Source organism: Trachypithecus francoisi, unplaced genomic scaffold, assembly GCF_009764315.1.
Source record: "Trachypithecus francoisi isolate TF-2019V2 unplaced genomic scaffold, Tfra_2.0 Lachesis_group19, whole genome shotgun sequence".
Classification (NCBI taxonomy): Eukaryota; Metazoa; Chordata; class Mammalia; order Primates; family Cercopithecidae; genus Trachypithecus; species Trachypithecus francoisi.
The window spans coordinates 50,546,868-50,562,627 of NW_022681464.1; the positions used below are offsets into that span (position 1 = coordinate 50,546,868).

General features: G+C 46.8%; 1 long non-coding RNA gene across 1 annotated transcript in view; it reads left to right on the forward strand.

The window, feature by feature from the left end:
• Positions 1 to 10,489: 10,489 nt before the first annotated feature.
• LOC117064224 overlaps positions 10,490 to 15,760 on the forward strand; it is a 37,498-nt gene continuing 32,227 nt past the window's right edge. Inside the window, exon 1 of the long non-coding RNA XR_004429333.1 lies at positions 10,490 to 11,727. This is a non-coding gene — a long non-coding RNA (uncharacterized LOC117064224). The remainder of the gene's footprint in view (positions 11,728 to 15,760) is intronic.

The window sequence follows — 15,760 nt, forward strand, 5'->3', positions numbered from 1 at the left end:
CCTTTTTTCACCCTGCTGATAAAGTCATACCCAAGACAGAAGAAAAAGAGGTTTAATGGATTTACAGTTCCACATGACTGGAGAGGCCTCACAATCATGGTGGAAAGCAAGGAAGAGCAAGTCATGTCTTACATGGATGGCAGCAGGTAAAGAGAGGAAGACAGCTTGTGCAGGGAAATGCTCCTTTTTAAAACCATCCGATCTCATGAGACTTATTCACTATCATGAGAACAGCACAGGAAAGACCTGCCCCCATGATTCAATTACCTCCTACTGGGCCCCTCCCACAACATGTGGGAATTCAAGAAGAGATTTGGGTGGGGACACATTCAAACCATATCGGAATGATAATTGTCATTTGCTGAGTATTTACAAAGGGACAAGGATTGTACCTAACCATCACCATTGTCACCTCATTTCCACATGACCTCCTGTTTAACCACTTCCCCAGCTTCACCCTCCACCCCCTCATCCTGACACTGCATGGGGTCCCATAGGTCTTTTCCCCCTCAATTATGCTTAGTTTGTTCTTAAGCCATTTGCTTTTCTTGACCCTTCTTGGAATAATCTGCCCTGAGCATCTGCACAGCCACCACCTTGATATTATCCTCATTTCTATTTCACTATCAGTTTCAAAAGGAAGCCTTATTTCATTGCCTAATCTAAAGCAGGCCCTGGCTCCCCCAACCCAGCCGTGTTCCTTCACTTTGTTTCATGGTCTTCTCAGCACTTCTGGCTGTCTGAAATCATCTTGGCCATTTATTTGTGTTCTGATTGTCTGTTTCTCCCGCTAGAACATTAGTAGGAGCTTGTGCCCTTCTACTCCTAAAGGACAGCACCTAGAGCCCTTCTTCTTCAGCCCCTGATACATGTCTGTCACACAGGTTAGCACATGAATGGATGACCTCCGTTACCTGGCTGGAAAATGCTGGATTCCACCTTGACTCATTTTTTCTTTTCATTAGGTTTATTCATTTGCTTTCCTCTTCTTCATTCTCTTGCTTCATTCCTGTCCTCTCTTGCCACAGCCCAAGTTTAATTTCACATCACTCTGGACTGTTTTAATGCCTTACTCAATGCTTTAACTTTTTCAGTTTCTTTTTCTATTAATTCTTTTTAATAGATCACTGTGGAATTAATCTTTCCATAAAGGAGATAAAGAAAAATCTTGTTTATAAATAAGAACTCGTTATAGCTGTTTCTGTCTCTCCAGAGGAGGAAATTATATTAGTAGGGAAATAAAGTGGCACATGATTCCCTTCAGCAACAACTCACAGTGGCTGACTGGGGAGGGAGAAGGGAGACAGGGGCTTCTGAGAGCATCTGTCAACCTTTCTGTTCTGTCAAAGGGCGTAGTCTGAAGTCTATTTCTCTCCATTTGGCAGGCAAATGATGAGGTGTTGAATATGCAAAGTCAAGTCAAGAGCCTGGCAGGAGATGGGAAACAAAATTCTTTGCATTATAAACTGAGGGTAATCAAGTTTATAGAGAAAACCTGAAGGAGAGGGAGCTGATTATAGGAAACAAAGTTTGGAAGCAGGTGGTGCAGACTGTGAAACAGAAATGGAAGAGCCTTTGGTTGTCACAAATGTTCAGTAAGTCAGCAGCACCCACAAATGCGTTGGATGCTGGAAGCTTTGTAGCCGAGGTACAGGGGAGGGATCCTTATTCAGCAGAGGTGCAGCAGTGCAGAATGAGGAAATAATATGTTAGTCAACAAGATGCAATTATTAAGTACACTCAGCTCGTACATGACAAGAAAAATGCCAGCCAACCCCCACTTCTTGATAACTGAATTCCATCCCATGAGGAGTAGCATTGGAGTCCATTTCGTTTGGAATTCTGCAAGCTGGGTGTCAAGGTTGACATCTGGGACATGTTTTGAAAAGGTGCTTCCCACCTGTAAATCATCTCCTGGGCAATATTTGGTGGCTTCTCTGCAGGTAGACAAAGTACAGACTTAGCCCCACACTCAAGACCCTTCACGCTCCGACCCTCACCTATCTTTGCAAACTAATTTCCAAAACCTGCCCCATGTGAGCCATTGTCTCTACATGGAAACAGCCAAGGCTAAGCCATACTCTTTTTTTTTTTTGGTACTGTGTTTTGAATCCCCTTTGGAATGATGACAAGTTTCAGACCCATCTCAAGGAAAACATGGTGACAGACATTTAGTAGATAAAGCTTATCTGTAAAGGAGAAAGCTTAACGACAACACACATTTCTTTCACTATTTGAAGAATACTGAGTAGGTGCAAAGTGGTCAAAATGTTTGTAGCTCCCAAGGGTAGCTGAGACCTCTGGGTGAAATGTAAAAGAAAGTCAATTTTGAAGACATGCAGAAAGACTATTTTAACAACAGAATTGGAATAAGCTGACTCACGACGCAAGTTTCCTGACTGGAGATGTCCACATGCACAGGTAACTCCAGAGAGCGATAGTACCTCCGAGCGCAGGCAGTTGTCATAGCCTCCATGAAAAGCCCTTTCAAACTCTAAGGGTATATGGTTACAGAATGGCCCAATTATTCTTGCAGTTTTTCTTGTCAATATTTTAGTTTTCCCTCTGTAAACCTTTATGGATGATCTTGCTTGTACCAATCTTCTGTTTTGTTTTTAGTTACCTTTTCGTGTGCCTTTCTGGTATTCTCAATTAGACTGGAAGTGCACTGAGGCCAGGGACTGTATTTTCTTCTCTGCATCTTAAGTGCCTGGTAGAGGCCCCATTCCCACCACCTGTTAACTACCTACTTTAGCCCAACTTCTGGTTTCCTTCAAGGTTGCTTATTCCAAGAATGTCCTTAGATAGGTAGTCCTTTTACATTTATGAAAGAAAGTGATGAAATTAAATAATTCACCTAGGGTATTAACATTGGAAAATCTAGTGAATTTTGCCTTTTCAATAACACTCCAGGAGGAAGTAATGTTTTAATCAAAAAGAATATTGCTATTAACGGGGGGTCTCAGACCCTGGTATAGGAGCTGGTGGATGATCCCAGAATCTGTAAAATCTGACGATGGCTGCCCCTTCATCTTGTTCAGAGACTAGTGCTATTCTCATTCATAATATTGTCTCCTCACACATTCTACTTTGCACAATTCTCTCTTCTATTTGATGGTTATGTAGTTAACATTTCCTTTTGTGGGCCGCTGTTATGTGTTCGCAGTTACTGAGACTGAATTTAAAAACAGCCTTCTTTTCTCAGGAAATTGGACGAATGTCCATTTCCTGAGCCATTTCTCCTGGGAGATGTTCAGACTGGCTAGATTGGAGGTCTTTCAAGCCCTCCGGTTTTATTGTGAGTGGAAGTCCTACCATAGTGACTCTGGTAACTTTCCAGCTGTCAGACATCATGTGTTAGCTCTGCTGGAGTCTCTAGATCTTGCCCCAGATCTATTATCTAAAAACCTAAACAGGCTTTGCATGTTGCACTTGCCATAAAGTAGTTTTTAGGAGTGGAGACTCTGGGAAACTGTGGCTTCTTAGCAACAGCCCTGCCTGCACTGCATTCTTCTGCTTGTCCTGTTTAGAAAAGCACATGCTCCCCTCTCAGTTGTTGGTGCTGTATTCATTACTGCACTTTGGTTTTCTGTGTCTTACATGTTTGTGGATGGGCTTTAACAAAGAGCCACGGCTATGACAAACCAAGTGTGTTTATCGGGCTGAGCTAGCTCACACTCCATTCTGACCTCATCTAGTGTTCCTCCCTATCCTGCCAAGCCTGGAGCTAAAAACCACATTTCCCAGATCCCTTGCAAATCAGTTTGAATGAACAATTGGGTGGGAGGCTGGGCAGAAGCCCTCCGGTTGTGTCACGGATGCAGCCTCAGCACCCCATGTGACCCTGCTGAGGCAGCTACGCTCCTCCCCACGGTTGGGCACCACTCTCCTGGGGTGAGGAGCCTTTGCTGCACCAGTGATTCAGGAAGCCACCTCATCCCTGCTGATAAGCCTCTGTTTGCTTAATCTGGCTCGAATCATATTTTTCCGCTACTGACCTCTCAAGTGGGAGCTGAGAGGCAGTACTTAATAAATACAGAGAAAAAGAAGGAAAGAAAATTGATATTTACAACACAACCAAGTTTTAGTGTGAGTTAAAAAAGCGGGTTTTTGTGATGAAAATCTTCTAAAATTGTGGCAATGGTTGCACACATCTGTGAATGCACCAAAAACCATTGAATTGTACATTTTAAATGAGGGCATCGTTGCTCTGTGAGTTATATCTCAACAAAGCCATGGAAATAAGCAAACGAGAACAAACAGTTCTGTCCTAGGCCCTGCGAGGCCTCTTTCTAAGCGCGCCGCACGTGCATCTGGGCCGTTCAACTCCTCCAGGCGCTGATGAGCTCCTTGTATAAGAGATATTGCTGTGTCTTGTAAGGCCCTGATGTACTTTTGCTTCCGTATTGGGGTAAAATGTAAAGACAGTAACACTGATGATTTGAAGTGTGCATTTAAAAAAAGTTTTGACAAATGTATAAACACGTGTCACAACCCACCCCAGTCAATACATAATGCATTTCCATCACCGCAGCACGTTTCCTTGGTCCCCTTTCAAATTCTTCCCTGGTTTCTGATTTTAGGGCTGTGCTCTGCCTGGCTGGGAGCCCCGCCCAGGGAGGTGGAGTCCTGTGGGTGCTGCTTGCAGGGCAATTCCTCATTTTGTGGCTGGAACTTCTGCGTTGTCCCTGCATTTTGTAACTCTCCAGTGTCGTCAAGCAGTTATTCTTCAGATGTATTTTTCCAGAGTGTCTCCTTGCTGTCAGCAAGTGAGTAATTCTATAGGAGCAATTCTAGCAATAGAGGGCACCAGAACAAAAACTTGTTTTTGATTTTGTCTCCAGAAGTCCCTGAAAATTCCTTCGGACATCCTTACATTTACTATATTTGGAAATGTTCCTCTCTATCAAGCCACACATGAACCCCTGTTACAATTTTCATCTCAAATTATGCTCAGCCAGTTTATCCAACCAGTCTCCTTAGAGTTTGCTCCATAGTAAAAATATGTCATCTAAGCAAAATAGTAAAAATATGACTAGCCTCAAATGCATGCTTCCCATTATCCTACAGTATTGAACTCTGCACATACCCTCTTGCTGACAGCCACATGCCTACAGTATTTAGAGATTATAAGTCAAATCTCGAAACAGGTGCAACCACTGATCGGAATTGCCTTCACTGCCGTGTAGGGGACTTCAGCAGGGTCCAGAGGCCACGCAGACTGTTGTGGCCTGGGAAGAGCCTTCTGCGGGCTGTAGTGGGTGGGGACGGGGGTGCTACCAAGCATCTCTCAATGATCAGAAAGGCACCCAGCACCACACAATCGTCCAGAAGCAACATCTGCAGCGCCATGTGTGAGAAACCCGCTGTGTCCTCTAAGTGCAAATTCTCTCGTGTAATAGACGACTGGGAGTGGGCTAGCGGGCAGTAAAATACTGCAGCTAAAAGTAAAAAATGTCACCCTTCAAATCCATACTAGTTACCAGCATTTGGATTCTTGACAAAATGCTTAAATTCTTTTTTTGTTTTGTTTTGTTTTTTTGAGACAGGGTTCCCCTCTTGTCACCCAGGCTGGAGTGCAGTGGCATGATCTCAGCTCACTGCAACCTCCACCTCCCAGGTTCAAGCAATTCTCCTGCCTCAGCCTCCTGGGCAGCTGGAATTACAGGTGCCTGCCATCACACCCAGCTAATTTTTGTGTTTTGGTAGAGATGCGGTTTCACCATGTTGACCAGGCTGGTCTTGAACTCCTGACCTCAGGTGAGCCACCCTCCTCGGCCTCCCAAAGTGCTGGGATTACAGGCGTGAGCCACTGCACCTGGCCCAAATGCTTCAATTCTTAAAGCTTCCTTTCTCATTTTTTGTCGTGTTTATTTTTATAGAAGCTGCAATGTCTTTATTTTCATTATTCACAAAATATTAAGAAATAGTTTATATATTTTAGGTGTACAATATGATGTTTTGATATACATTTTCATCCGTAAATTTGGAGTAAGGATATCAACGTCATGAGGACTAAAAATGACATTTGTCTTCGCACATAGCCCAGCTCAACATGGTTTTGGCGTCTTGTCTAACATATACTGCAAGCAAGACTCACATGGAGCCGGGCGGCCACAGTCAGGATCGGGAGCTCCCAGACTGGCTGCCCCCTTTCCATGAACATTGTGCTTGCGGATTCACAGAAGCCCATTCCCCGGCGCTGTACGCGCTGCTCGGTATCGGGGCTTGTTTGCTTCGTTTCACGCGGACTCCCTAGAGCTTGGAATGGTGCCTGGAACACAGCAGCGCTCAAAGAACAACACTGTGGGGTCTCTTCTTAGGTGCCATTGGCATGGTACAGAGAATAACCAACTGACGACACTCCGGTGAATTTTTGTTTACAATGTTTATTTTACAGTCCATTTTTATTTTACAACTTTATTCACAATTCACGATTTTCTGCTGTGTGTAATCTAACCCCATAGAAGTTTTGTGTGGACGAGTCTTCACTTCTCCCGTGTGTACGTTTGGGAGTGGCACTGCTGGGTGGTGGGGTGGTTTTCTGTTCAGCATTCTGAGGACCTGCCAGGTTGTTTCTGGCAACAGCCCTGCAAGGTGTTTCTGACCTGCTCCCGTCCTGAGCAGCCCTGGTTCTTTTCTTTTAGCCAGACTGCCTGTGGACCATTCCATCTGAATAGTCCAATTAACATGTGAATGTATTATCACATTAATAGGTTAAGAAATTGGCACCCTAATAACAGTCACTCACATTCCCCGTCTGCTCCTGCCGGCGTCTGTCCCACCTGAGCCGGTTCTCCTGCTGGCTTTGTCACTTCGGGCCCTGCTCTTCCTGCATTGCAGGTGCCGTGCACTTTCTGTGGAACGCTGGACATCGAGTCATAGGAGAGAACAGGACCTTCCGGTGACGATTTGTGCCAGCCTGGTTAGCATCTGGGCTTTGCTCCTCACTTGCCTGCGGCACCTAATCCAGGTGCACCCTGGTGAGCTTGTTCTCTCTCTCTCGACTGTGAGCTTTTCCTACAGACGTCTCTTCAGAGGAGGTCTGTCTCTCAGCTCCTGTGGCTGTACTCACAGTTACTACCCTGGAGTCCTGTTGTGGTGGTGGTAATGTCTGGGGAAGGAGGAACACCCTGGAACCTTAGGGTTGCGTCTCAGGCTCACCTCGTGCCGGTGTCTTGGGGCCACGGCTCCTCCTGTTCTCCAGCGTCACTGAGGTTATGCCCGTGTTGCTGCTGCTTCCCCGGCAGATGCCTCCCAGTGTTGCCTGACACTCCACCCTGCAGTCTGTGCTTGCTGCGGGCCCCTCAGGTGGTACAGGAATGCTGGGAGGGCAGGAGTGGAAGGAATTCTTTTCCCCCAGCAGCGATAAGACTCTGGCACAGTATTTCCCTCTGGAGGGAGGGCCTTTGGTGTATGGAGAAGGCTCTGGGTGTATTTCAAAATGACTGCTTTTTCCTCCACCGGTGGTGCCATGAGGGCCTCTCTGGGTCTCTCTCGGATTGTTACTGTGAGCACCCACTGGGTTCTTCAAGGTAAGGCTGTGAAAGTGCAGAGGATCCCGTAGCTCTGCAGCCTCCAGATAGTCCACACTGGCCTCCAGGGGTTCATGAGCACCACCATTGGAGGGTTCCACTGAGCTTCAGTGGTTCCTGCTCCAGATCAGTGGTCTCAACCCTGACTCTCTGCAGGAGCCTGTCTGCAGATTTGGGGTTGAAGGGTGCATTCTGACCTCTGTTTTCTGATCGTCTGAGGGTCAGTTTGTTCACTTTCCGTTTGTGGATGGGAGTGACAGCCTTCACGTCTCCACATTTTTGAGCAGAAACCAAAAGGCTTCTGACATAGTTTGGATGTTTGTCCCCTCCACATCTCATGTTGAATGTGATCCCCAGTGTTGGAAGTGGGGTCGGGGGGAGGTGTGAGTCACGGGGCAGATCCCTCCTGAATGGCGTGGTGCTGCCCTTGAGGTAATAAGTGAGTTCTCACTCTACCAGTTCACAGGGAGAGGTGATTGTTAAAGGAACCTGACAACTCCTACCCCCTTTCTCTGCTCCGTCTCCTGCCATATGACATGCCAGCTCCCCCTTCACCTTCCACCATGAATAAAGCTTCCTGAGGCATCACTGGGAGTTGAGCAGGTGCTGGAGCTATGCTTGCACAGCCTGCAGAACTGTGAGCCAAATAAAACTCTTTTCTTTATAAATTGGCCAATCTCAGGTAGTCCTTATAGCAACACAAAACACACGAACACAGATCCTTCTTTCTTTAGAGGGTGACTCAGGTGCATTCTGCCCTAACATTTAGAAATGTCTGCCAGTGATGCCCCGGTCTCCAACCTTCTTGATGTCTCCTGAATTTGAGTACTTAAAACCCTACACTTCTGTTTGCTTCAGGCCTCTGTGTCTGGGCATTTGGCATTCCGGTGTTGAATTGAATGTGGGCTCTGTCTGGCAGACAGCTCGGCTCTATGGGGTCCTGGAGTCTCTTGACTGTAACAGGCAATCTTCACGGTGCAGCCTGGTCTTCTCTGCGCGTCCATTCTCCCTCCTTGGCAGGACCCCAGACTGTTTTCTTCTTCTGCCAGTGTTGGGGGTGCCTCCAAGTGCTTATCTCCAGGGCCCAGTGGAACCCCAAGCCTTCCACCACCAGCTCCTCATGCCCCATCTTCCTTCTCTGCTTTGGTGACTCAGATGAAAGCTGAACCATCCTCTGTGCCAAGAGCTTCCCCACCCAGCAGGACTTAGCTGATTTTCTCTAGAGACACATTTTTCAGGCTCGTTGAGTAAAATAGTAAAGAAAACAGCTTATACTGGTGTGATCTACATCAGACCATTCAACTCCATGCTGAAGTCCTTCCAACATTGAGTTAGCCTGCTTGGCCCAGACATGAAAAATAGCCCACAAGCTCCCTGGCCAGAGGCAGGAGTCCAGGTCCCCTCTCTGGGCAGGAACTTGCCTGCTGCATGTACTGAGTGCTCCATACACGCACTCAGCTCCAGGTTCCTGCAGGAGCCTCCTCAGTCCCAGAAAGGAGTCTCCGGTGTGACAGCTCCAGATCTCGCCGCCACACAGGTAGAATTTCTGTAAGAAATGGGGATGCACTGGCTGTTGGAAGTAAAGGGCTACTGTGTCCCCACCCCATGCACTGGAACTGCTGGTTGTCAAAAGGAGCTTCCAACCATGGCTCCAAGTTGTCAACCTTTGCTCCATGCCAGCATTACTCACACAGCTTTTAAAATCTGGATACCAAGCTTCCCAAAGCACATATGTCGGTGGTTACAAACCTTCCCCAGGGGACCCCAGGGTGCAGCCTAAGTTGGACTCACAGTCCTATCCCTTTTTCTGGGCAGCAGAACCATTTCTACATGTGCTTAGGTCAGACAGTGTATGCTCAGCTTACAACAGCACACACTATGAACACTTGGCACACACAATGCATGCTTAGCACACACAGTGTACACTTGGCACACAGCACATGCTCGGCACACACAGTGCATACTCAGCACATGAAGTCCACTCAGCTTACACAGCACATGCTTGGCACACTTGGCTCACACAGCGCACGCTCAGCACACCGTGCACTCTTGGAACACACAGCAACTGCCTGGATCACACAGTGCACACTTGGCTCACACAGTGCATTCTTGACACACACAATACACACTCGGCACACACAGTGCACACTTGGCTCACAGTGGTCCCAACTGCTCTGGCCTCTGCAAAAATTCCCATCCTACCGAGATCACGGAACCTCCTTGCTGAGCATAATGGGCTTGTTATCCCAGTAGTGCTTCAGTTCCCCCTTTGCTGGTCTCGCTGCACAAGTGAAGCCTGTTTCCCTGACAAGCACATCCACTAGAATGCTGCTCTGAAGACGGGCTGCACGATGGAATCTGCTGGGGAGCCTTAGACATTCCTGAGGCTCGGATCTCATCATAGGACTTGTTCATCGCATGCCCTGTGGCCGAGGCCTTAGGAGTTGGAAAACTCGCCTAGGTGGGTGTAATAAGCACTTGAGGCCCTCTGGTCTAAACCTGGTGCTGACACCCACTGAGGCTTAGGATCACCTGGAGAGCTTTGGTAAAACAGGTTGCTGGGCCCAGCCCCAGAAGTTCTGATTCCGTAGGGCTAGGGTGGAGCTCAAGAATTTGTATTTCTAACAAGTTCTCAGGTGATGGCGGTTCTGGGACCAGATTTTGAGAACCATTGCGTTTATGGCACTGAGCTGAATCTTTGACCTCCTCTGTGGGAGAGAAGGTTGATGGATGCTGCTGACTCCTGCAGGGTGAGGAGCTCTAAGGCCCTTGCAATGCCTTCATGGAGAAGCTCTAGATGGGATGGGTAAAGATCCGGTGTGCTACGGATGGTGCATTACGGGTGGAACTTTAGGCATAAAAACTCTGAGTTCCCTGTGAAATACCCTATTTAAAAAACATGCTGTTGGGATTTTCCTTTTTCTGCAATCTCTCCTGTGTGTTGGTGTGATAATAGGAGAATGTTTCTCCCACTTGAATTATTTGCCTGTCCTCCTTGGAAAGTCAATGGTGAACTAAGGTGGACACACAGAGAGACGGCCGGGGTGCTTGGTGAACTGCCAGTGGCATGAGTTTTCCCCATAATTCACCACTGCCTCCTCTGAGTCTTTCTTTCTTGCCCTTTGCTTTCCATTTGAGTGAAAAAAATCTCAAGACTCAAAGTCTGTGTCGGGGTCAGAGTGCTTTGCCTGCATGAGCATGATTCTTATAGGCAAAGAAAAGCTGTACAGTATGCTCCCATACATCAGGAAGCCACGCTGGGATCTATGCCGCAGTCGATCTACATTCACATCATCCACATTCATTTCCTTCAAGGAGAACTGAACGAGGAAAGTGGACATCAGCGTGGTTCAGGTACCTGCAGCCAGGTGCCAGGTGTGCATCCTGTTTCCACTGTCCACCAGCAGCGTGACTTTGGTGAGTTACTTCCATTTGTACCTTCACTACTGTCCTTTGTAAAATCCTGGTAATGACTGTAACTGTTTTGTAGAGTCTGTGTGAGGACCCACGGCTGGTACATACACAGCACAGCACAGCTTGGGTGCTGCACAGAGCAAGGGTTCAGCACATTCATCCTTCCCTCTGCCCTGCTTCTTTTAAAGGGGGAGCTCACCTGTCTTAGTAGCCTAGTTAAGGACTTGAAGGTTCTAACCCCTAGACTAGTAAATTTTCCTCTCATTTCATTTTGGTCAATAATGTCCTCCCCAAATCCTCAGCCTTGTAGTAAGACCGTGGAGCTTCCTCTCCAGCTCCTCCAGTGCTTCCAGTGGGAGTGCTGGTTTTCTGTCACATCCCCCATCGCCAAAGCTTCAAGTCACTTAACTTGGAATAGAGACTATGGGAGGAGAGAATTAGGGAGGGATGTTAGAGGCTCATCCAATCCTAGGAAATCCTAACCATCAAATGTGATGGTGAATAAAATAGACTTGCCCTTTACCTAGAGATGTTTTGTTGTCTTCTCTCTGTGGGAATGCAATAGAAACAAATGCAGAATACTTAGTTCCCGTTTCCTCTGAACCAAAGAGCAACTTCCATTAGTTCACAGATGTGTGTGTTGTGATCTCTGACATGTTGGCATGTCTCTTGTCTCCTGACAGTTGCAAATGTCGCCGTGATAAGATCAGTATTTAGAACCCTGGTGACATCGCTTCTGTACTGAGCTGCCAGGCGAGGGAGATCTCAGGAATGTCTGGTGGGTCTGAGTCTCCTTATTAGAGTGGGTTGACGCAGGTGTTGTCAAGGTCTAGGGAATGGGAGCTTGGCGGAGGGCTTTAGCTGACTGCACGTGGCAACAACTGATTTCTCAGAACTGTTTAAGAGAATAAGCAGCTGTCTTCTGACAAATAACAATTTGTGGGAGCCAGGAGTGTGGACTGAAGTAGTTTGTGATTAAAGTATCTGGGTTTCAGCCTTGAACGCCCACGTGAAACGTAATGCCTTCAGTAATCACCATAGCACATGGTGAATGGAACACAGACTGTCCTTATCTCGAAGAGAAATCCTTCTTTCTCCTCTTATTTGAGAGGCGCAGCCAAGGAGTGTTGAGATCAAATTCTTTTCTCTTTGATTGTCTTGAGCATGACATAAAGTGATTCTCATAGTTTGAAAAGCTGTGCTAAGATGACATCTTAAGTCGGCACCTCTCAGGGCCTGAGAAGGGTGACAGGGGTGTGGCTTCTCACAGCGCTGACACAGCTGGGCTCATTTGAAGCAAGAATGCTCTCTGAGAGGACAGGTTCTTAGAAGGATGTCATTTCACAGGACTTGCAAGGCAATCTGAGTGCATCCCCCATGCCGCCAGCATATTCTCCCTTTTCCAGGTTAATACAGTTCCCAGAGTTAAGGAGTTCTCTTCTGCTCTTCTAGAGACTGTTCATGTGATTGAATTCAACAAGAACCAAAGAGAAGTTGCCCACTCTCACAGGCCTCAGGGTGGAACTGGATCAGAACAATGCTGGCAGAATTACAGTGCAGTGTGGACACACCTAGTGTGCAGGCGACTCAGACACTTCCTCTACCGTTATTTTATTGACATGGAACATGAAGATTGATCAATGGATTCAACTGCCCCTTGATTCATCCTTTATTAAGTTTTTCCCACTTCTGGCACCTCTACCTCTTACCTGAATCCTGAAGCTGTCATGACAGCATTTTTCTTCCCCCAGGTGTGGTTATTAAATCAGTGTTTCTGTGGAAGACGGGGCTGGGAGTCTCCTCTTCTATCATCATGCTTCCTTCTCTCCACCTGATGAATTGTATCCATCGATGATTACTGTCCAGATCCTTGATGTCCTCAGAGGTTACAAAGTGGTGACTTTCCTAACGTACAATTTCTGCTGAACTTACTAGTTGAGTTTCCTCCATACGGATCTCTCACCACCTACTTAGTTTTCTGTTTGATACAGAAAAGCAGCACAAATGCTTGACTCTTACCCTTTATTTACTGATTTTCAGAAAAACGAGTAGCTATCCCAGCAATCTCCAAATATGATGTCTGTGTGTGTCAGTAGGAACCCCTGGATTTCTACATATTTGATGCACTTTGCCTTCTTGTGATCATTGAGTTGGTATTTTGTGGTTATGTGCATTATCACTGTCCTCCTCCCCACAAAACTGTGTTTTATTTCTTGTGCCATCACCATTTTCATAGTGCCCATGCCTGGAGGACTGTGGGCTCTCCATACATATGTGTTTTGGAGCAGTTATAGAGGTTTTTTTTTTTTTTTTTTGCTAGATATCTAGTTGTAGAAGATATGAAAGGTAAATTATAGCATTAAATATTTCAGATCATTTGTTTCCTGAGCAGATCAGGTGGAAGAAATGGGTTATTGGCCGGGTGCAGTGATTAAATATTTCAGATCATTTGTTTCCTGAGCAGGTCAGGGGGAAGAAATGGGGTTATTGGCTGGGTGCAGTGATTAAATATTTCAGATCATTTGTTTCCTGAGCAGGTCAGGGGGAAGAAATGGGGTTATTGGCCGGGTGCAGTGGCTCATGCCTGTAAACCCAGCACTCTGGGAGGCTGAGGTGAGTGGACAACTTGAGGTCAGGAGTTCAGAACCAGCCTGGCCAGTATGACGAAGCCTTGTCTCTACTAAAAATACAAACATTAGCTGGGTGTAGTGGTGCACGCCTGTAATCCCAGCTACTCGGGAGGCTGAGGCAGGAGAATTGCATGAACCCAGGAGGTGGAGGTTGCAGTGAGCCAGATCCCACCACTGCACTCCAGCCTGGGTGACACAGCAAGACTCCGTTTACAATAAATAAATTAATAAAATAAAATAAATAAAAATAGCCAGGTGTGGTGGCACCTGCCTGTAGTCCCAGTTACTCAGGAGGCTGAGGCAGGAGAATCGCTTGCACCCAGGAGGTGGAGGTTGCAGTGAGCCGAGATTGTGCCACTACACTCCAGCCTGGGCAACAGAGTGAGACTCCATCTCGACAACAACCACAACAAAGAAATGGGGTTATTTCCGCTTAAGAGAAGTTCTGAGTGAGGAAAGTCACGGTTGGATAACACAGAAAAAGGCAGAGGGCTCACGGCACTGGAGACTCAGGAATGAGGATCAGGGAGGGTTGAGAAAACCCAGTGGTGTGGATAACTTTTGAGAAGTATTTCTAGGTGATGACATGATCCAGGGCTTGGCACTGTGATCCAGCAGAGCAGGCGGAGCTGAAGGTCTTCAGACTTAATGTTGTCTGGGGATAGCGACACTCCTCAGGAATAGCCGAGACACTCCAGATCACTCAGGGTTTGGGATACAGAACAGGGGCTTCAGCAAAGGGAGGCAAGTGCCTGGGAGGTGGGGTGATAGGGTGACCCTGCTTAGAGCATGCTCCAGCCGAAGGGGTGAGTGGAGACAGGGAGAGCAGAAGAGGGGAGTGCTGATGGTGTCAGGGCAATGCCAGCTCCACTCCCTTTCCTGGGGTCTCATTCCTCTTGGGGGCCAGGGTGTGGGAGGGCTAGAAGTTCGCATCTGCAGGGGTTAGTCGGAATCAGTGCCCACAGTGAAGTATCCGATTTCAGTGAAGGCAAAGGGGGTGGAGAGGCTTTTCTGCAAAAGTGGGAGGATACAGTGAAGTTTGTTTAGAATCTACTGATGATTCCAGGAGGTATAATTTGGGATGTGTGTCTCGATACTGGGAAGAACTTGAGATGAGAACGTTGGGATCAATAGAAGGATATGGTCAGTATTCACGGACAGAAGTGTAGACGTGAGGTCTGCTTAGATTTAAGGCGCTTCCTTACATCTCTGAAGTCCAGCATGAGTGATTGTGTGTGCCTGTCTGGGTCTAACTGAATGGAGACGCCAGGAAGTTCACTAGCAGAGAACTTGTGAGTACTTCTCCCCAGATTAAAATGGGACAGGAGGGTCCCCACTGGGGCCCGCATCTGCATTTTTTCAGGAGGGCAGCAAGGGCTCTGTCCCAGTAGATGTGAGCACCTTGGCAAGCGCTGTCTGGCACAGGTTTGGAGCTGGATACATACTCACTACATAAGTGAACACACAGGCCTTAATTCCCAAGTGCTGGAAAGAGCCGTAGTTTCACGGGTGGGGCAGAGCCTGTGCCAGGATGTGGCTGAGAAGCTGCGGAAGCCCCTCCCAGGCTGGCCGGAGGTCATCTCACCCACGGCACCCCAACCCACTTTCACACAGAGCTCGTGCTTTTCATTTCTTCCTGAGTGCGCTGCCCGCACCTGCCACACACCTCCCATCGGGCCGCCTTCTGGGGATGGGGAAGGAAATGAGAGATAAGATCCATGCATTTATTAAGCCCACAGTAGGAAAGAGGGGATGTTAAATAATTATCCACAGTGTGCTTTAATTACAGTTGTAATGTTGGAATATTTTAGTATGGAAATGAGTATCATCAGTTTCACTAAGTACTCTTACATTTTTTTCATCTGAGCAGTTTCTGATACCTTTTTCTCCTCTGTAAAGTCCTCTAATTAAATAAAACACACTCTTCTTGTCTAAACTTAGAACTCATACTTTTTTTAGCCCCACAATATGCATTTGATTTTTTCATGGACTGAAGCTGACTTAAGTTTTGTATTCACCACTTTTCCAGGTTTCTTCAGTTCTTTATGTTTTTCCATAAAATCATCATTAATATCAGGACTAGAAATTCTCAAAGCAGGTCGCTTACTAGTTTAACTGTAATTGGATTGTACTGGGTGAAAATGGATGCTAACAAATTATTGCGAACTTATTTGTAAAATA